The sequence below is a fragment of the Peromyscus eremicus genome, chromosome 2 (genome assembly GCF_949786415.1).
Source record: "Peromyscus eremicus chromosome 2, PerEre_H2_v1, whole genome shotgun sequence".
Classification (NCBI taxonomy): domain Eukaryota; kingdom Metazoa; phylum Chordata; class Mammalia; order Rodentia; family Cricetidae; genus Peromyscus; species Peromyscus eremicus.
This window is the reverse complement of record NC_081417.1, coordinates 160,099,071-160,119,721: the sequence shown is the minus strand read 5'-3', so window position 1 is coordinate 160,119,721 and position 20,651 is coordinate 160,099,071. Positions and strand designations below refer to the sequence as shown.

Here is a 20,651-nt window from a genome sequence, read left to right as displayed (position 1 = left end):
ATTAGCCAGTACCAGCTCTTTCACATCCCTTACCAGTCCCACCAAGGGTCTTACCTGCCACCCTCAAAGGGATGTGGCCAGGGATACCACGGGCGAGATCTCGGAAGCCTCCCACGATTCGGCTGGCATTTCAGAGAGGGGAAGGCTAGCGTCCTAGCTACTGTCATGTTGAGTGTCTGGCGCGTCTCAGTGGGCAGCGGGGACTGTGAGCACACTTGAGTTCTGAGGATTGCCCTTGGGCACTGACGGGTTTTGTGACACACTTTGTCACGATGGTTTTTTTCCCTGTATTAATTATGTGCTTTTATGGCTGCCAAAAATAGCATCAAATGGCTTTTATTATATTACCCCATGGAGAGAGATAACTTTCGTTTTATGTGTATGTGCTTTTTTTTTTTAATATACCAATAAGAATTGTTTTATGGTGATGAATAAGAAAAGCCGCGGTATGAGAAATTCCAGTTCCCTCTCCTCTGCCTCGTGTGCAGTTTAATTGACTGCATGGAACATTAATGTGCAGATTACCCGAACGTGCCACTGGAAAGAACCATCTCCAGCATTGTGACCAGGTCCTGCTAATACACAGACATTAGCCCTTCTTGCAGGGAGCCCAGAGAGTTGGGGCTTGCCCTCTGGGGTGGGGGGAGGGCTCTTATCACCCCACAATGGAAGAATAGGTAGTGAGAGAAAGAGAGAGAAAGCTTGGGTGGGGACCAAGAGAAAGGAAGCTGCTTATGCAGGACATAGAGAGCCTGCAGGAATTCACACTAAACCTCAGCAAGCAGCCTCCGTGCCTGGAGGCCCATGGTATATTTCATCTTTAGTAATACGTAAATCAGGAACTCCTGGTTGTAAGTAACAGCGGGGTGGAATTCGTCCTCAGCAGTAGCTTGGAAGCCAGGGAAAAAAAAAGCCACCGTGTTCATTTTCTTCCCTCTTGTTATAAATTAGAATTGTCACCATTTGGAATGAGAATGATTTATGGCTATTTTTAGGCCATATTTATGTTGGGAGTTATTTGTGGTGCTCAGCCTTGCAGCCTACAGACTAGGTTCCTCGGATGTGGAAGAGGGGGCCACATGCAGATCAGAGAGGGGCCATCAGTGACCTGCTGGCCATGAGCTGGAGCTGGAGATTTTCTCTCTGGGTCGCCTATGAGCAGCTGGCCCTATGAGCAGCTGTGTGAGTGGTGGGACCGGGAGGCCTCCATGGCAATGCCTTGGTCAATGATTGCCTTTGTTTCTGGTTTTGGAGAGAGGGAGGCCACCTGCAGCTGTGTTTCTTGGTGGCTGGTCTTTCTCGTGGCACTTGGAGTGTTATCCCACTGAACCAGGCAACAAGTACGGGCTGTGTCCCAGCTTTTGTGTGCTCCCTACAGAGGAAGAGGGAGGTGTGGTCACCGCCCACAGACTCAGGTAGAGCAAGAAGGTGGCCATGTTTGCACACACTGCTCATTAACAGTGCAGAGAAGTGTGACAGGCTGAGCATTTAGGATAAGTGTCCCCAGGAGTCCAGAATGGGCTGCAGTGGCCAGAGATGCTTCTTGGGCTAGGTAGGGTGTGAAATGAATTCTTGGAAGTTGGGGGACGGTTGAGTGTGTGTGTGTGTGTGTGTGTGTGTGTGTGTGTGTGTGTGTGTGAATAATTGACATGTTGTTTCAGTTTATCTTAATATCTCCAGATAAACTGGACCTATGTTGTTTTCTGATCATATTTGGATGGTTCCATCATATTCCTCTGGATACATACTAAGCTGGTCCCCTTGACTGTGAGACCTTCCAGACTTTTAGCTTTACCATTACTGCCTGAGTAAGCATCCTTACACAGGTCTTCTTGGGCACTAAGCAGTCTGGACCAGGAATTGCTGGGTGTGAGAGTTTTAGTTTTGCTAGACAATGCCAAATTGCTCTTGAGTGACTGTTCTAATTACATGCCCACCAGCACTGGAAATGACTACTTCCCCTACACCCTCCGGCATGCTGGTCCTCAGAAGATGGTAGTGTATGCAATTTGAATTCGAGTTTTTCCCCTCTTATTCATGGGAATGGGCTCCTTCTCATTGAAGTAATTGCCTTTCCACGGTTACAGAATTTTAAATAGCCCAGAGGAATGGCCTTTTGGCAATATTAACCATTAGTGGTGCTCCTATGTTAGCTGTGATCTGCAGCAGGGCTGGGAAGCCCAGTGGGTAGTCTTCACCAGCAGCAGTGGCGCCATATACTAGGCTTCAAGGTCAGAAATCCATTTCCTCCCTGTGGATTCATCAGGCAGGTCCTGTGTCTAGCACCTGTGTCACCCAAGCGCTAGTCCCCTCCAGCTACCCTCCTGCTGGATGGACAGCCAGGGTTTTAGAGTTGTGAATTCTTTAGTATCCTCATGGGTTTCCTCCATTCAAGGGCACTATTAAGACATCTGGGTCTATCATTTAACATATCAGTTGCTATAAGCCTTCCCCGAGGCCAGGAAAACTTCCAGCAGGCAGAAGGAATGCTCAGTTCTGGCTGCTTTTGTTCTTGGGGGCTGGGGCCATCACACACATTGATTTCCTGAGCTGGGCACAGGCTGTGGGCGGGGCACAGGGTGAGGGCGGGGGAAAGAGTGTGGACAGCAGCTTTTGAAGCTGACTAGCTGTTAGTTCGAAATCAGCCTTCACGTCTGGGAGCCAAGGAGAAGCCTGCTCAGTAAGTTTCCAGGGATGACAGAGCTGGTGGGAGGAGAGGGAAGGGGACTGAGATGTCAGCCTCTCACAAATGAGGCCTCAGCACATTTGAAGTGGGTCCTGCCCCCGAGCTGACTCCTGTCTGCTGATCTGGTGTTGCCCCGGGGAAGGGACTGCTCTAAAGATCACTACGCCTTAAGAATTCCCACAGCCACATTCACGCTTGTCAGGTGACAGTAGCAATCAGCCAGAGAGCCTTTCTGGAAGATTCCTTCCCAAGTCTATGTCCCTTTTTCTCTGGCCCCCAATGTTGACAGGCCATTTTATGTCTAATCACACTTCTCAGACTCCTGGCGCGTTCCATGGCCAGCCAGCTCTCAGCTCTCCGTTTCTCCATTCCTTCACTGCCGGGTCTCCAGGGAGACGGGAGCTGTACCCTCAGTGTGTAGACAATCACGAGTTTACAAATCTCCCGTGAACAAGGCGTACTGGCTTTGTCTGGTTCTCCTAAAGACATCTGTGCAGAACACATAGTGTCATACCTGTGCTGTAGATGGAGAGGTCAGACCTTCAGAGAAAGGGACTGGAGCCTGAGCGTTCTCCACTGTTGTCCCTGGCACTCAGGGTGACCTTAGGTTTTCCTGTCAGCTCAGCTCATGCTGGTCAGCGTGTGTGGTCCACCCTTCAGCCACTTACTGGGTGCTTATCACCCACTAGCATTGTGACAGGTACTGAGGGGTGCAGGGGTGCAAAGAAGGGTGTGTGGTCCCTAGTCTCAGGAGGAGACAAAATCTTAGGGTTTTAATGTGTGCTGGAAGAATTCCAGGGTCCGGTGGGGAAAATGTAGGTGACATTGAAGGCAGACCTGGTTTTAGGGCACAGCACAGATGGAGGTAAAGCTATTCAGGTGACAGATAAAGGTTAGGAAATACATGGGCAATGACAGTCTGTTGAGAAACAGTCCATGGAACTGTCCCCAGCAAATGACTGGATTGGTGGCATGTGGGTATTTTTCCCAGCCCTGGCCAAACTGGATATCTGCTTCCTGGTGCCTGGACTATTGCATGAGCCTTTTCATGGGCAGGTGTAAACAGCCACTCCCCCTCACCCCCCAACTCCATCCCCCTGCTGCCCAGATGGAGAGTCAGGGATAGAATTCTACCAATTCCCGACATGGGGGGAACTAAAGAGTTTGTTGTGCTTACTGACAGGGCAGGGGCAAGGGGTGCTTAGATGAGTCCAGGTTACCCCAAAGCGGCCAGGCCACTAGGGAGTCATGGATGATGACGTTCCCCCAGCAGCACAGCTGCAGCCCCTCCCCAGTTAGCCTGCCACAAGGCCACAGGCCCTTAGGGAAGAATTACCTACAGCTGGGGCAGAGGTGCAGGGGCACTGCTAGCTCTAAGGTGAGGGTCTCGTGACACACACACACACACACACACACACACACACACACACACACACACACACCCCACATTCCCCCTTCTAACTTCAGCAGGCCTGATCTTAAGGGTGACATTCAAATAGTCTCAGCTTCTCTGGTGAAGACAACAATGGCTGCTGTGCTTAGAGGACAGAGTTCTACTACAGGCCCCTCTGCTCCGATCTTAAGATGTCCTTTGGTGAAGACAGTCTGCCTTTGGGGCCAGTGAATGGGTCTGGTATTGAGGCTGCCTGCCGGCACAGTGGGAGACCCGACCCAGCCCTGCTTCCTACAGAACCCGTCATTCTGTGATGAAAGGAGGTCCCGACCTGCACCAGCCCTGGCTGGAAATGCCAGTCCATTTCCTCTGACTGTCATTTTCGGATGTGAACATTTTGCTGATGTGTTGTGCTGCCTGGAAAGAACCCAGTGTCTCTCATTTCTCCATTAAGCACCTTCAAGCTAGAAGGCGGTGTTGGCACAGCAGTGGCCGTAATGAGGTTAGGTTTGGGGACTCGTCCTCATTAGAATGATGTTCTTTATTTGAGCACTTAGGCCACATATTAAAAAAGAAGAAAAAAAGGACCTCTTTCAAGAGTAGAAATGATATTGTAGTTACTGCATTAGGAATTAACAGGGCATGAAATAACCGCCTCGCAGCAGAGCCAGATCCCTTCAGCTCTGTTCCCAGCCATAAGATAAATAGGTATCTTGCTTGCAGATGATGGGAAATGCTCACAGTAGCCAGCCTAAACAGGTCTGGTGCCCAAATCAAGTTTGGGAAACAGCAATGAACAGATAAGGAGAGAACCTGGCTAATAAAACAAGGAAGCCATGAGGCGAGGCTCCGGGGGGCCAGCAGCCCGCCTGCGCCACTGTGTACATTTGACAGATACAGTTTCTGCTCTCAGTCAAGCGTCGTGTTTGGTCCCTGTTACTTCCTGTAGACTCACCATGCACTGACAGTGTCCCTCACGCAGATCTTGTTTCTTCCTGTGTCATGGCCACATGACTTTTGAGTCTTCCAGGATCAGGCCCTGATCATCAGCCAGAGGGAAGTACTCCCTCCTCCTGCTGCCCTCAGACTTCACCTGTGCCCTTCTTAGGGGAGGAGTGTACTCTTCGATGTATCTGTGTATCCAGCACATAGGTGGTTGGACACTTTATGTCTTCTGAGCTATAAGGCTCTGTCTGGTGTCTGGACACTGGGGACTTCAGGGTGTTGGGTGTAGAGGAAGAATGCCATGTTCGACAATGTGCAGAAACAAAGCCAGTTGTTTCCATATGATATGGCAGTGAGCCGCACAATCCTTCTGTTCTCTCTCTCCGCCCTGGGGTTACAGATGTGTGTGGCCATGCCTGGTGTTTTATGTGGGTGCTGGAGATCAAAGCAAGCATTGAATGACTTATTCTATTTACAAGATCATTTTTATTATTTTCAATTATGTGCATGCGTGAGAATCTGTATGTGGGTTTGTGCACATGAGTGTAGTGCCCTGGAAGACCAGAGCCCATAGATTCCCTAGAGCTAAAGTTGTAGGCAGTTGTGAGCTGCTAGATGTGGGTGTTGGGAACCAAACTCTGGTCTTCTGCAAGAGCAGCAAGTGCTTGTCACTGAAGGATCCTCTCTCTGGTAGCTTATTATCCAGGTTTAGAGTGTCTGCTGACCTTACTTTTCCCCCTCCTGGGGTCTGGGAGTGAGAGCTGCTATGTGTCTGAGAATTTTGTGGTCACCATGTTGCCTGGGCTTCAGTTATCCTGGTTATCCTGTGTGGTAGATATTTACTCTCCATTGCTGGCACAGCTGAGACTTGGAACTGGGTCATGGGAGGAATAGGGAGATGATATAAAGGGAGAGGAGGGGGGAGGAGGGAGAGGAGAGGAGAGGAGAGGGGGAAAGGATAGACTACAAGATACACAATTAAGGGGCCTGGAGAGATGACATGGCTCAGTGGGTAAAATGCTTACTGTGCATGTGCGAGGACATGAATTCGGATCCTCGGTACCCATGCAATAGCTAAAAGAAGCAGCATGCATCTATAGCCCAGTGCTGGGAGGTGGGTGGGCAGAGAACCAGGTTCCTGAAGCTCACTGGCCAGCCAGCCTGGCTGAAACATCGAGCTCCAGGCTCAAGGAGAGAGACCCTGTTTCATAAAGTAAGATGGAGAGTAATAGAAAAAGCTACCTGATGTCGACCTCTGACCTTTGCATGCCTCTACGTGGGCTACCACATCACTACCACATACACAAGACTGGTGCTGATTAGGAGAAACAGTAAATACTATTTCAGTCCAAGTACATCTCAGATATTTCATGGGGCGTGTTTATGGTAAATGGTACCTGCCATGTCTTTGAACTCACATTGCATTGGCTCCTGTTATTTACCTGGTCACTCTTCTGCCACGACCACAGTTTCCTTTGTATCTTTGCAGAAAGGAGCTAGTCAGCTTTGGGTTCAGGTGTCACGGAGGATGTGAGGGCCAGCATCCTCCACTCTCTCTGATGAGCCACGCACTTCCCCCAATGCTGGGCTTCTAGGGTGAGGGTACAGCATCCACCATGGAGCCCAGGGCTTTCTCAGTGGTGCTGGGACAACAGCTTGTGGATAGAGATGTGCCACAAAGAACCTTAAAGGAAATGTGATTCTTGTTTCTGCTAAATGGTGAAATAAAATGTCCTGTAAATCTGATTTGAGCCTTCGTGCGCTGGACACTTCCTTGTGGAGGCAGCTCAACAGACCATCAACTGGAGTGGCTGAACTTACGTTTAATTTTTATCTTAATGGTTCCTAAAGGTCCTTTCAAGTTAGTCCATGAGGCCGTGAGTGGGAAGTTTAGCAGATTCAATGACAACCACATAAACCCTTGACTACCACTATCCAATTCACCAAGGGCTCTTTTCCACCTGAACTGCTACATAGAACTCAAGATGAGGGCTACTCACATGCTTGGGACCACCCATCATGACCTCACACAGAGCTGGCCATGCGTTTGAGACAGTGGTATGTATTTGTCTCTTGGTGGACAGTCAGATGTAGATGCAGTTGCTTGTTGGGTGGGGAATACCTCTGGCCTTCACTTGACTGAATTGCAAATAGCTTGGTGTCTTCCCGTTCTTAGCATTGCCAGGTGAAGTTATGCCCACCCTTTGGGATACGTCCCTGTGGGGAGCCCCGTACCCTGTGGGCTTGAGTCTACTCTGCTGCAGGAGAGCCGCCACTGCTGCCCGAGTCAGCAGAGGGAAGACAGAAGACGTAAGCTCTGCACAGTATCCAGCCACAGTTGTGGGGAAACAGAGGGATGGCTGAAGGGGGTAAACAGACAAGGAGGGGTGGCTGTTCCTCTCGCTGCCAAGGTTGAGGTTCTTGGGCAGCACCAGCTGGTCGCCACGTTCTGGGTGGTTGTGTGGTTTTAACTGTTGATCTCACCTTATCTGTCTCCCTGGAAACCAAGCCAGAATGGGAGGCAGGAAGTTGATGACTACGTAGGAGAGCTTTTGTGTGCCTTGAGGTTTTCTCCTGTTAGGTAGCCTTGCATTTCCATTTCTATGACTCTGTTCCAATCCTGGGGAAGGGTAGATGTCTTCCAGGTGCACCCAAGGCCTCATATCCTACCCTGACTCAAACTGGGGCCAGTGTGCGAGTCACAGAGTTAGTTCACTTTGTGTGTTGCCTGTCTGCTCACAGGTGACCTGTAGACCACGAGGTCCATATCACCCTAGAAGACTCACAGCCTGTCTGCCCTGCTGCCCTGCCACAAGTGGCCTTGGTTCATGGATCCCCCATGTGACTCCCTTACCCCTTTGATACGCAAATTACCCCTTGGAGCTTCATCTTGCGGCTGGCAGGGTCCTATTTGGGCGTCTCATGCCAAGCACTGGTGATGCCTTAGCCGGTAAGAACACTGGCTGCTCTTGCAAAGGACTCACTCAAGCTTGGTTCTCAGCATCTGCAGGGTGGTTCCCAGCCATCAGTCACTGCAGCTCCAGGGCAGCTAGTGCCTCTTGTGACCTCTGCTGGTACCAGGATGCACACGTATACAAGAAGGCAAAACACTCATGCCCATAAAATAAAAAGTAAGTCAGTCTGAAAAAATTGTTTTGAATGAGTTTTGTTCTGTCTTAAGCGAAAAAGTCAAAAGGAAAATTTCACGAGTCAGTGTGACAATTTGTTACTTGACTGCTGGCACTTCTTGAAAATCTCCAACTAAATTCTCTGATGGTGTGGTTGATCCTGCTATTCCTCAGTCGCCCTTGGCAATGCAGGACAAGAATACCAATTTTCTGAAGCAAAAGACGCCAGCTGGCACTGACCCACAGGCTTCTGGGGACACAGCCCTGCCCTGTGTCCTCCACTCCTGACTAAGAACCCTGTCTCTTCTACACACTAGCCCAGCTCTTGGCATGACACTTTATATATATATTTGGTGCTCAACTAAATATTGTTTGAACAAATCTTGAGTTGATAGAAGTTTTTCTCGTAAAGGTCCAAATAGAAAATATTTTTAAAAATTTGATGTGTAGTGTATGCTTGTGTTCATGTTCATGTGTGCGTGTGTGTGCACATGCATCTGTCTGTGTGTGTGGAGACCAGAGGTCAGTATTAGGTGTTTGTCTTAGTCCCTAGCCACCTTAATCTTTGAGACTGAGCTAGCTGGCCAGTGAGCTCCAAAGTCTCCTGTCTCTGCTCTCTGCCTTCCCCTGGGTGTTGGGATTACAAGTGTATACCACTCAATTTTATACATGAACACTCGCATGGTAACATTATACAAACTGAGGCATCTTCCCAGCCCTAGACAGAGAATATTTTTGATTCTGTGATTGGTTAGTTTAATCGAATAATTCAACTCTTCCTTTACTGATGCCCCATGAATGGACAGGACTGTTTTAACACAACTTTATTTACAAAGATGCGCTGTGGGGTGGATTTGGAGCATGAGTGTCATCTATACATCTTTTGGATTATGATAGTAGTTTATGGAAGGGGTAAGGTACTGTGAGAGCCAGACAGAGTTTGTGGTGGATTGTCAAAGACTTGCCAGGAACCCTTCGATGACTTAAGTGCAAGCTCTGCTGTGTCCTTGTACCCATGTTTATGGCCTGACACTTGTCTGTGATGTGTGTGTGTGCTTTTGCGGGGTGAGGGGGTGTGTTCACGTATGTGATTGTGGGCATGCACAGAGCATGTGTAGAGGTTCCCACCTTCAACCTTATTTGTGATAGGGTCGTTGGTTGTTCATTGGGTCAAGAATGCCCTTCCATCTCTAAAGTGCATGCCAGGGTAGCTGGCTGGAGAGTCTGCAGGGATTCTCCCGTCTCTACCCAATCTCACTACGTTTACAATTGGATTGTAGGTATGTGCTGCTGTGTTTGGCCTTTGTTGGGCTTCTGGACATTTGAACCCAAGTCTCTATGCTTCCATGATTACTGCTTCACCCACTGAGGCATCTCCCCAGCCCCTAGTTAATACTTTGACCAATGATATAGACAGGGAGGTTGGAGGATCTTCATTTTCTGTCTTTCTAGTGGCCGAAGGTCTGCATGCCGGATGCTTTCTTTATCTCATGTTAAGCTGTCTCCAGCCTGAGAAAGTCAGGAAAAGGGCTCTTGAAAAAAAAACACCTTGAAAGTAGGACTCTAAAAATGCCCCGTTTCTTCCTTGAGCTCAGGCACTACCTCGGGGCATCACAGGAGCCCCAGGCAAGTCTCAGTGGGGTGATGTGTGCTCCCCGTGCACCGGGACAACAGATACCAGGATGTGGTCCTGCAACACTGGGTGGGTTAAAGGACCAGGTGTCCCAGAGATGGAGAGATGAATCCTGGGACCTCAAGTGCCATGTGGGATGTTGCACAGTCCTCCCTGGAATAGTGACCACGGAGAGGTGCAGATATAATCTGTCCCCTGCTTAAGCGCTTATGTTACAACATGGGGAAGTGACAGAGGTACTTTTCTTCTTTGCTGCTGCGATTTACGTGCGGTTTTTGATGGATGCGGGAAGTAGACATTTATTACAAAAGCATAAGAAACGTCGACTCCTCGTGAATTGATTATTTAGAATTTATTTTATTAAATATTCTAGGTGGTGCACAATAAACCAAACCTCTGAGGGTGTGCAGCTTAATGATTCATGAACCTTTGCTAGTGACAGGGAAATCAAAGATTGGACCTGCCATTTCAGAAGAATACAGATTATTATTAGATCTGGAATGGGCCTCTCGAGAAGCTTCCTTAAGGGAACACACGTATCAATAATTTCTTCTCTACGAAAGGCTCCTAATGCTTCACTTATGGAAACATAAATTCCACAGCAAGTGGCTGTGGGGTTTCCCTCCCTTTAGTCCCTCATGTCCTTCACTCTGAGGCGACAATTCTTCATCCCTTTGTTGGTGGATTGAGCTCACAGAGACTTGATCTCCATGCGTTTACATCCTGTGTGTGTGAGTGTGGATACACACGTGCCACGGTGCATCACACCATAGTCAGGGGACAACTGTAGCTGTCAGTCTTAGCCTTCAACCTTGTTTGAGGCAGGGTCTTTCTTATCAGTTTCTTCTGCATACACCAACCTAACTGGACCTCAAACTTCCAGTGATTCTCCTATCTCCACTTCTGATCTTGCCGCGGGAGTGCTGGGACTGTAGACATGTTCCACCATGTCTGGGTTTTAGGGGGGTTCTAGGGATTTTAAATTCAAATTTTCAAGATTGCACAGAGGGCGCTTTCCAACTGAGCCACCTCTCCAGACACCCTTGTTAACTCCCACTGTGAAGATGCTCTGTCCAAGTTGGCTGTCATCTCTGGAGGTGCAGGTGGGGTCAGGTTAGTGTGCGAGCTTGTGTGCCCTTCGCTTGCAATGTCATGAACATTTGTTAACTTCTTGGAGGACCCTATGAGCACTCTTAGATCCTGGAACTCCAATAGAAATGAGGCTGCAGAGTGTTTCCCCAGAAGCCAGCAGGGCGGCCGAGCTCATACACAAAGTCCAGGTCTAAGGGCAGAGAAGGGTGCTCTGTCCACTTGTCTTGAGGGCTGCATTAATTACTTTCTGTTGCTGTAATAAAACACCATGACCAAAATCAACTTATGGAAGAAAGAGTTTATTTTGACTGATGGTTCCAGAATCCACAATGACGGGAGAGGCATGGCGGCAGGCAGCTGGAGCAGGAAGCTGAGAGATTTCACCTTCAATAGCAAGTAGGAAGTGTTACGCCCGCATCATGAGACCCCCAAACGAGACCACCACAGAGCCGATATCTGATCAAACACACAGGGATTTACTGATTACAAACTCAAACTTGGTCCATAAACCAGCACTCCGACACAGCGGGTGGAGGAGAATGGTCTCGAACTCTCAGAGTAAGAGGTTTTTAAAGGGAAAAACTGCAATCAGGGTGGTACAAGCCTTGGTGTCTGAGGATTGGGTGAGGATGTGTATGTAACCTCTGAATTCACTGGTTGGGGTCCAGAGGAATTTTTCAGAAATGGTTATTAGAAAGCCACAAGGACATTTGGAGCCTGAGGCTGCTCTTTACCAAAATCCCTCATTGGCCAGCCTGGTGGGGTCACCTTGACTGGGGCCCTGGCTATTTGTGACTTTTCTTGGAACTGTTTGAGGTTTTTACTGGAACTAAGTTCAGCTTCTGGCCAAATGCTGTTTGAAATGGAGTTTGTCTTGCTCTCTCAGAGGCAGCGAGAGTAAACTGGAAGTATGGAAAGGCTATGAGCTCTCAAAGCCCAGCATCAGCGATACACTGCTCTCAGGAAGGCCATACCTCCTAAAGGTTCCACAACCTCCCCAGACAGCACCACCAACTGCAGACCAAAACTTCAGACGCCTGAGCCGATGGAGGGTCAAATACTGTAAGGACTAGTGCCCATTCTCAGATCATAGTGAGCCCGGCAGAAGTTAGGTTAAACTGCTGAAGACGACACAGTGTGGCTGTCCAGCCCACCACCTTGCAACAGACAGTGTCCCAGATGATGTGATGTTCAGCAGTGGGTCACAAAGCCACATTCAGTGGAATTCCCAATTTTGTCTTGTCTGGTTGCTTGAGGTTAAAAATGTTCCATGATTCCCTTTTCTTTTCAAAATATCAGGCAGATGCTGGGCACGGTGACCTCTTCCCTACGCGGCTGCAGGGAGCTTACGTGGGAAGGACAAGACTTAGCTCCCACGTGCCTGCTGCTCAAATGAGCCTGATTCTTGCACATGGCATAAGATGCTGATATTATACTTAACCCTACCCTCCCTGATTCTGGCATGTGTTTATATGTATGTAATTAGACCTAAGTGTCAATTTAATGTTCTGTGAGGTATGAGTTCCCCAAAGAACACAACCTGAACCACTCTGCAGTTAATTTCTCACAAACAGAATTTTGCCTTACTTTCTACACAGCTAATTGGTCCACTAAGAAATGGTTCTTTCTGGTACTGAAGAGATGGCTCAATGGTTAAGTGCAATGGCTGCTCTTTCTGAGGACCCGGGTTCAGTTCTTAGCACCCACATGGTGGCTCACAGCCCTCTGTGACACTACTTCCTGGAGATCCAATGCCCTCTTTTGACCTATGTAGGCACCAGGCATGCACATAGTGCATATATAACATGTAGGCAAGACACCCATAGACATAAAAGAAAAATCAATTAGTCTTTATAAAAAAGAAGTTGATCCTTCCACTAAAAAAAAAAGAAAGAAAGAAAGAAAAGGATTGTTCTGCTGATGTGTGTGTTTGTGAGTGAGTGAGTGTGTGTGTGTGTGTGTGTGTGTGTGTGTGTGTGTGTGCATGTGTGTGTGAGTGCATGCATATGTGCACAGATTCTGGTACATTTGTGTATACATACATTTTGAGGCCAGAGGTTAACATGGTGTCTTCCTCCGTCTCTTTTCACCTTAAGTTTTTGAGGCAGAGTTGTAACAGGAATCTTAAAGAGTCTTATTAATAAAATCAAACCTGAAGCCAGTTATTGGGGTGAACACTGGAAGATCAGAGAGACAGAACAAGCCACAGCTAACCTCACCTGGCCAACTTCTCAGCTGGTCTTGTTTCCTCAGACTGGAAGCCTCTGTGTCCTCATATCTGAATGGCTCTCAGCTGAACTGTGCTGCTAGAAGCCTGAAAGCTTAACCAGCTAAAAGCTTAACCAGCCAATTGCTTAGTTCCTGGTCTTCACGCCTTATATACCATTCTGCCTTCTACTACCACTCCCTGGTATTAAAGGCTCGCTTTCTGGGATTAAAGGCATGTGTCACCATGCCTAGCCGTTTCCAATGTGGCCTTGAACTCACAGAGATCCAGAGGGATTTCTGCCTCTGGAGTGCTAGAATTAAAGGTGTGAGTGCCACCATTTTCTAGCCTTTGTATCTAGTGGCAGTTCTGTCTCTGACCCCAGATAAGTTTATTAGGGTGCACAATATTTTGGGGAACACAATACCACCACACAGAGTCTCTCTCTCTCTGAACCTGGAGTGCCCTGATTCAGCTAGACTGGCTGGACAGCAAGCCCCAAGGATCCTCCTGCCTCCATGTCCCCAGCAGAGGGATTATAGACACATGCCATGATATGCATGCAGCATGAACTCTTGGGGATTGAGCCCAGGTCCTGATGTGGCAATTATTTAAACCAACTGAGTCATGTTCCCAGTCTCATTGCTGCTGATTTGAACTCTTTAATCATTGCGATTAAAGGAGTTGAGTCTTAGGTGGGCAAACCAGGTGGAGGTAGGCTTCCAGTTCCTGGATGGCTAAATGAAGATTTGGAGGCTGGTGGCCCAGGTTTCTGGTTTCTACCTATGCAGGAGCCGAGTCAGGGTCCTGGGTCCCTGACCTGGCCTGATTTCATCCCCCCGGTGACGTTTGCCTTCTCCTGGAAGGACGTTAAGTAACTGTACCGAAGCAGCTTGCTCCCCACATTAATGAATATTTTCAGACACGAAATGTAATGTTTGGAAACGAGATGAAACAGTGTTTTGTCCGTATCCCCCCCCTCACTCCCGCCCCTTTCATAACACCTGGCAATAAAATTTTCAGGCTAAATACCAGATGAGTGTGTGCTTCGTTACGTACGGCAATTCTGCCTATAACTTTTTTAAGCCCTCCAGATGGAAGCATGGTCTAAATGCAGAGAGACCGAGGAGGAGCGATCCAAACAAATGCACTGAGGAGTAAAGAATCTGTTTTTTATACTTTCTTTTGCAAATAGCGTTTGCAATGACATATTGTGAACGGACTGAGTTATAACAAAACCAGAAATGAAACAGAGCTCGGGGGGAGGAAGAGCGATTGTCACACTCACTTTCACGGATATAATGCAGAGCAATGGTTTTTACACTCAATTAGTTTGCACATTGTGTTGGACACAGACCGGAATGTAGAATGTTGGGGGGTTTTGTTTTTACATGATTAAGGGAAAAGAGATGAAATAAATTCTGTAAATTATGCTCCCTCCCCCGTCTGCTTTTCCATCTGAGATGTTTGGTTTTGTTCACCCCTGGTATTAAGGAGACGGGCCTTGCAGCTGGGATGGAGGTGGGCAAGCAGAGGTCCTGACCTCCAGTCCCAGATGAGAAGGGCCTCCCAAAGATCCATCGCTTTTCAATAAAGGCCCATCTTCTGCATTTTGCTGCGTAAACAAAGTGATGCACTGGCTATCTGCATTTGGCAGTTTCCAGGACCTTGCATTTTGCCTGTGAGCAAGGAGGAGCAGGCATGTGACAGGGGCTAACAGATGTCAGCTCACATTTAGGTGACAGAAGTATTTCCAAGGCTGCGAGGGTTTCGGGGTCATTCTTTAATTTCTTTTGCTTCATTATCCATCTTTGCATTTTTAATGCCCCTAATATGGTAATATTAAGAACTGCAGTGTGTGGTTCTGCGTTGTTCATTTCATTGTCTGTTAGATGTGAGAGGATGTGGGTTGCTGCCAGCAGGCAGGAGCAGGAGAGTTGGGGGACCCAGCCGGGTGTCTTCCCAGTGACCGCTCCAGCTTCCTCCACTGGGAGCATCAGAGAACCCAGGCCTTCACTGAGCATAAACGTAGAGCGAGTGTTGCTCAAACTTGCACCAGCAGATGAGTCCCCTGGGTGCTCTGAACTGGCTGTGTGGAGGAGACAGATCCTGCATTTAGAGCCAGTCTTTGGGCAAGGCTGACATTGCTGCTGGTGCTGGGTATCCCCCTTGAATAGTGAGGATGGGGATGCCATGAGGGAGGGAAAATGGTGTTAGTTGTGTCCCAGAGTAGCTGATCAACTAGCCCCCCTGCCAGCATTGGCTGAAAATAACTAGCACTTGGCACTGGGCTGTGCCCAGAACAACCTGTGCATGAAGCTTCATTCTGCCAAAGAAGGTATGTTCAAGAGCCAAGGTCAGACACGTGTCACTCTCATGTGCAAAAGGAAAGCCCTTGCGAGTGTGGCACACTCGGTGATTCCACATCTGGTATTCCAAACCACCAATGCTAATCAGAAAACAATGGGAGAAACCTGTTAGGTACAATATCCAATTATAATTATATTTTTTTTACTCCAAAAAGCACATCAAATAAATAATGCAGTTTATGTTACTTCTAGAAAATGCAGCAGCATTAGTTAATTTACATAAATTATACAACTCATTATCTTTGTTTATAAAAAGCCTTAGCAATATTTTGGCTTATGGATGAAAAAGGGGGAAGGATATTCCAGACTTCAGTTCCATCTAGCTTTTCTGTCCCAGGCAGTTACCATTTTATTTATTTCAGAAAGAGTGTCCATCTGGCAGACCCCTTCGGAGGGCTGCCCTTTCTTCATGATGAATGAGATGCCTCGTACTCACCTTTCATTCATTAAAAAAAAAAGCCAAATAAATTTGAGTGAATTTATCTGAGCACCAGAAGGAAGCTCGGAACACCAGGTGCCTTTTTCTGGGCTGTCACACCAGCAGGCTGGGGAAGGGAGCCTGAGGGCCAGGGCATCCTGGGTCTCCTTGCCATGTTTTTCTTGGAGACTCTGGCAGACTGAGGCTAGGCAACTAGGTGATTCTGCTGACTCATCACCTATGGATGGTCACAGACCAGAAACTACAAGTCACACATGGCTATGGAATATTTGAACCATGACCTGACCCTATCCTGTGACATGCTGTAACTGTAGAATCCATTCTTGGTATGAACAAAGTCATGTCCAGTGTCCCAGGTCTGGGGCTGGGGCAGTTGAGTGAAGGCCTTGTCACTGGGACATAAGAACCTGAGTCTGATCCCCTGAAGCTACAAGAAAAGCCTGGGTGTGATGATTCGTACTTGTAATTCCGATGCTGGGAGAATGGAGATGGGCAGGAACCCTGGAACTCGCTGGTCAGCCATCCAAGCCCAATTTGCGAGTGAGTACCAAGCCAAGTAAGAGACTGTCTCAATAAATCAAGGTTGATGGCACCTGGGGAATGACATCTGGAGTTGATTTCTGGCTTCTTCATAAGTATGTGAACACACACACACACACACACACACTGCACACGCACACACGTACAAACACACACACTCATGTTCACAGCATCTTAGGCTAAATAAAACCTTATTATTCTTTATTTAGTCTTAGAAAATTTCATACATGCCTAAGATGTACCTTGATCATGCCCATCCCCCACCCCTCCCTCCAGCTCCCAACACATCTCCATTTCCTGAGTTCAGGGGCCCATGCGTGGGGGAAGGGCCTCCTGCAGGGGCACAGGCAACCTTCCAGTGACCACTCCTAGAGAATAATGACTCTTCCTCCCCCAGGGAGTCTTGTCTTCTTCACTCGGCTGTTGAAACGTCATAAACGCAGCTTGTATCCTCTACCGAGATGCGTCAGATTGGCTAAGGAGGAGGCTGGAGACCCAGCTGGCTCTTCAGCAGCCCGTGATTTATTTAGATTCTGACTCGGATTCTCCTCCCAGCCCTGGATCAGGCTCTGCCTCATAATCAGGAACTTAGGATGCCGCGCAGAGAGAAGGGAAGGTCTTGTCTGATGGTTTGGTTGGAGATTTGAAGGGCGCGCAGGAGAATAACATGATAGAGGAAAATTGAGCTTTCTTCCCTTGACGGCACTCAGCTGCTGCTTGCAGCTTAAATATTAAAGCCTTTGCTGGTGGATGGAGGAGCCCAGATCCCAGGTTATTTGGGAGGGAAACAGGAAAATTTGAAATTCTTCTTCATTGATTATGCAGATGCAGTAAGATGGAGAGGACCAGGCCTGCTGGAGGCTTCTCTGCCAAGCTGTGAGGGGTGTGGGTGTGAGAGACAAAGACAATGAGGTGATTTCAGTTGTGAGTGAATCTGGACCACTCTTCATGCTGGGGTTGTCTGGTCTATGGACATGAGCATGGTCCAGACGTAACTCAAGGCAAATGGCACTGTCTGGGAGACCCTACAGGGTACATAGGTCTAGCCTAGGACCTGAGGCTTGGCTGACCTAGTTAGTACTTGGGAAGATAGAGACCGAGCTGTGTACCACTGCTCAGTAGATAACTGGTTATTGAATTCTTCCATCCATTCATTCAAGAAACATGACTCCAAGCCCCACCGTGTGTCTGCTGCTTTGCTGTGCATTGAGGGAGGGACGCTGTCCATGGCTATCATGCTGTCTACTGACATAGTGGACTTAGTGGTAGAGGTAGAAACAAGGACAGGACCCTGGGACAAGCAGGCTAAAGGGTGGCACCCAGGGCCCATGCTCAGATGCCAGCACTGGTTATTGATGATATATTGGGGCCCTATGGACCTACCCAAAGCAGGAGCATCCATTGGTGAGTAGAAAGAATTGCCCTTTGTAGGGTGGATCATTTCCAGAGGGCAGGACTCTGTGAAGGCCAGCGGCACCTCAGATGTCCTGCTGCTGCCAAGGGACAAGAGCCAGGGGTCGAGTGGACAGGGGGAAGATGGATGGAGGAGACATGAGCCAGTGACAGGTCAGAGTTTGGATTCTGTTCCGAGGGTCCCAAGAAGCCACTAATGAGATTGTAGCAGGAGTCTGGGAGGCAGCCTTGAAAACTCCAATGGGTAACTCCAGCCTGGGCTAGGAGGCACTGAGCATGCTACTTAAGCCCTCTGGGTGTCAGTCTCCCTTCTATGGAGTGGAGGAGTTGAGGGATGGGAAGGAAGGTGGCTCCTGGAGTTCTCTAAGGGTACTCTAAAAGTGTCATTATTCAGGGAGAACTCAGTCCTTGCCCTGTTTTGTGTTTGCTGGGACAGATGTGGGATAGTGTTGCTGTGGTATCTGTGGCCTTCACATTGTGAATTCTTTGTCTTCAGAAGATAGGAGCTAGAACAATCTTTGGCTGGGGATGGGAATTACAGAGCAGAGATTTGCCTCTCACTGCTCAGGGTGTGGCTCAGGCACAAGAGATTTCAGAAGCGTTCTGTATGGTGGAGATCCTGGGAGGCTTGTGCCTCCCTCAGGGCACAAAGTGGGCCCTTAGCCAGTGGCTGGCTGTATAGAAGTGAGATAGAGGCTCATGGTCCATGGGGTCTGCTGGGACCCCACCAAGAGGAAAGTATCCAGACCCGCATCAGAGCAATGTCTCAGCTGAAAACAAGGAGCATTTAGCTGTGCACGGGGCACATCTGCCGTCACCTATAGGATTAGCAATCCATTGTAGATGCAGGAGCTTTCTGGCAGATGCTCACCTCGTGCTGACCAACTCCTTGCTCAGAAGGCAAAGAGTCCAGTTGTTTGAGTGCCGCTAATGAAGATTTAGGATCTTGTGGCTGGGTCACTGCCTCGTTCCCTTTCTATTGCCATGATAAAACGCTGTACAAAAGCAGCTTTGGGGTTGAAAGGAGTTGTTTGCCTTGCACTTCCCTGTCACAGTCCATCACTGAGGGGAGTCAGGACAGGAACTCAAGCAGGAAGTTGAAGCAAAAGCCATGGAAGAATGCTGCTTGCCTGCTGTCTGTCAGACTCATGCCTAGCTAGCCTTCTTCTATAGACCAAGGCCATCAGCCTAGTGACGGTGCTGCCCACAGTGGACAGGCCCCTGCAATAATTAACAATCAAACAATGCCCAGAGGCCAATCTGATCTGAGGAGTCTCTCAACTGAGACTCCCTTCTTGGGTGACTCTATGTTGTGTCAAATTGACAGCTAAAGTTAACTATGACTAAAGCCATCGATTTTTTAAAAAGTATTTCTGATACATGTTCCCAAGGTCTCTCCCACCCAAAAAATGGAGCTAGCTGAGGATCAGCACAGAGCTAGGAGACCCAAGGGGCGGAGTCAAATGCTAAGCCCTTTCTTTCCTGCACATCTCCCAACATGCTCAAAGACCTTTAATAGTCACAACAAGGAACTCACTATGTCGCCCAAACCAGCTGGGAGCTATGAGTAGCTGTGTTGAGTGTTAGAGACAGCAGCCGCTCAGGGCTGTGTGATCTGAAGAGATAAGGGGCTTCCGTGGTCTAGCCGGAGCGGTTTCCAGGCAGCAGCATGGGTGTGTGGGCAAGCAGAGCATGGTGGTCTAGTCGAGTAGAGGAGGAGAATGGAGCAGGGAGGCAGAGACTCCTCAAGTTTATAGGGAAGACTTCTGGGAGTTCGAGAAAGGAAGAAATGGGAAAACACATCCAGGAATCCATGGTGGCTCCCCGAGAGCCTGCAGCTAAACACCAACCTGTGCTGGCATGAAGCAGGATGTCACAAGGTGGCTCAAAAGCAAACCTGTGACAGTTTGAGTGGAAAATCTGCACAGGCTCCTGTGTTTGGGCACCTGCTCTCCAGCTCACAGCCCTGTTCTGGGAGGCTGTGGAACTGTTAGGAGGTGGGGGCATCGCTCAAGAACATGGCTCACTACAGGCTGGGCCTTGAGGTTTGTAATCTGGTCCTGAGTATTGCTCCTTTTCTGTTTCCTGCTTGTGAACAAGTGACCTCATGACCCTGCTGCCTCCTATGCTTTGATGCCCTATGCCCTCCAACTGTGGACCCGCTGCCTCCCATGCAGTGATGTCCTACGCCCTCCAACTGTGGACCCGCTGCCTCCCATGCAGTGATGTCCTACACCCTCCAACTGTGGACCCACTGCCTCCCATGCAGTGATGCCCTATGCCCTCCAACTGTGGACCCGCTGCCTCCCATGCAGTGATGTCCTACGCCCTCCAACTGTGGACCCGCTGCCTCCCATGCAGTGATGTCCTACACCCTCCAACTGTGGACCCACTGCCTCCCATGCAGTGATGCCCTATGCCCTCCAACTGTGGACCTGCTGCCTCCCATGCAGTGATGTTCTACACCCTCCAACTGTGAACCCGTGGACCCATGGACCCGTGGACCCGTGGACCTGTGGACCCTTCCTTCCTTAAATTGCCTCTGTAGGTGTTTGCCACAGGAACAAGAAGAGTTACTAATATAGAGCTGTAAGCCAAATATTCTCAGGACCCTGGGAAATGGTCAAGCTCAGACTAGCTGATTGATAGAGACCCCAGAATGATCACGTGTTACTAACAGGGCTAACCTCTCCATGAAGCAGATCACCCTCAAAAAGCAGAGCAGCAGACTCTGAGTGAGTTGTAAGTCACGCAACGCCTGACACAGCAAAATCCAGCATCCTTTAAAATCACATAACGAAAACCAC

The 20,651-nt window shown here is 48.7% G+C and overlaps 1 long non-coding RNA gene across 1 annotated transcript in view; it reads left to right on the top strand.

Annotated features, from left to right (window-relative positions):
• The window catches only part of LOC131904344 (uncharacterized), a 206,915-nt gene that overhangs the window by 140,785 nt on the left and 45,479 nt on the right, over positions 1–20,651 (top strand). The gene's annotated exons all lie outside the window — the stretch shown is intronic.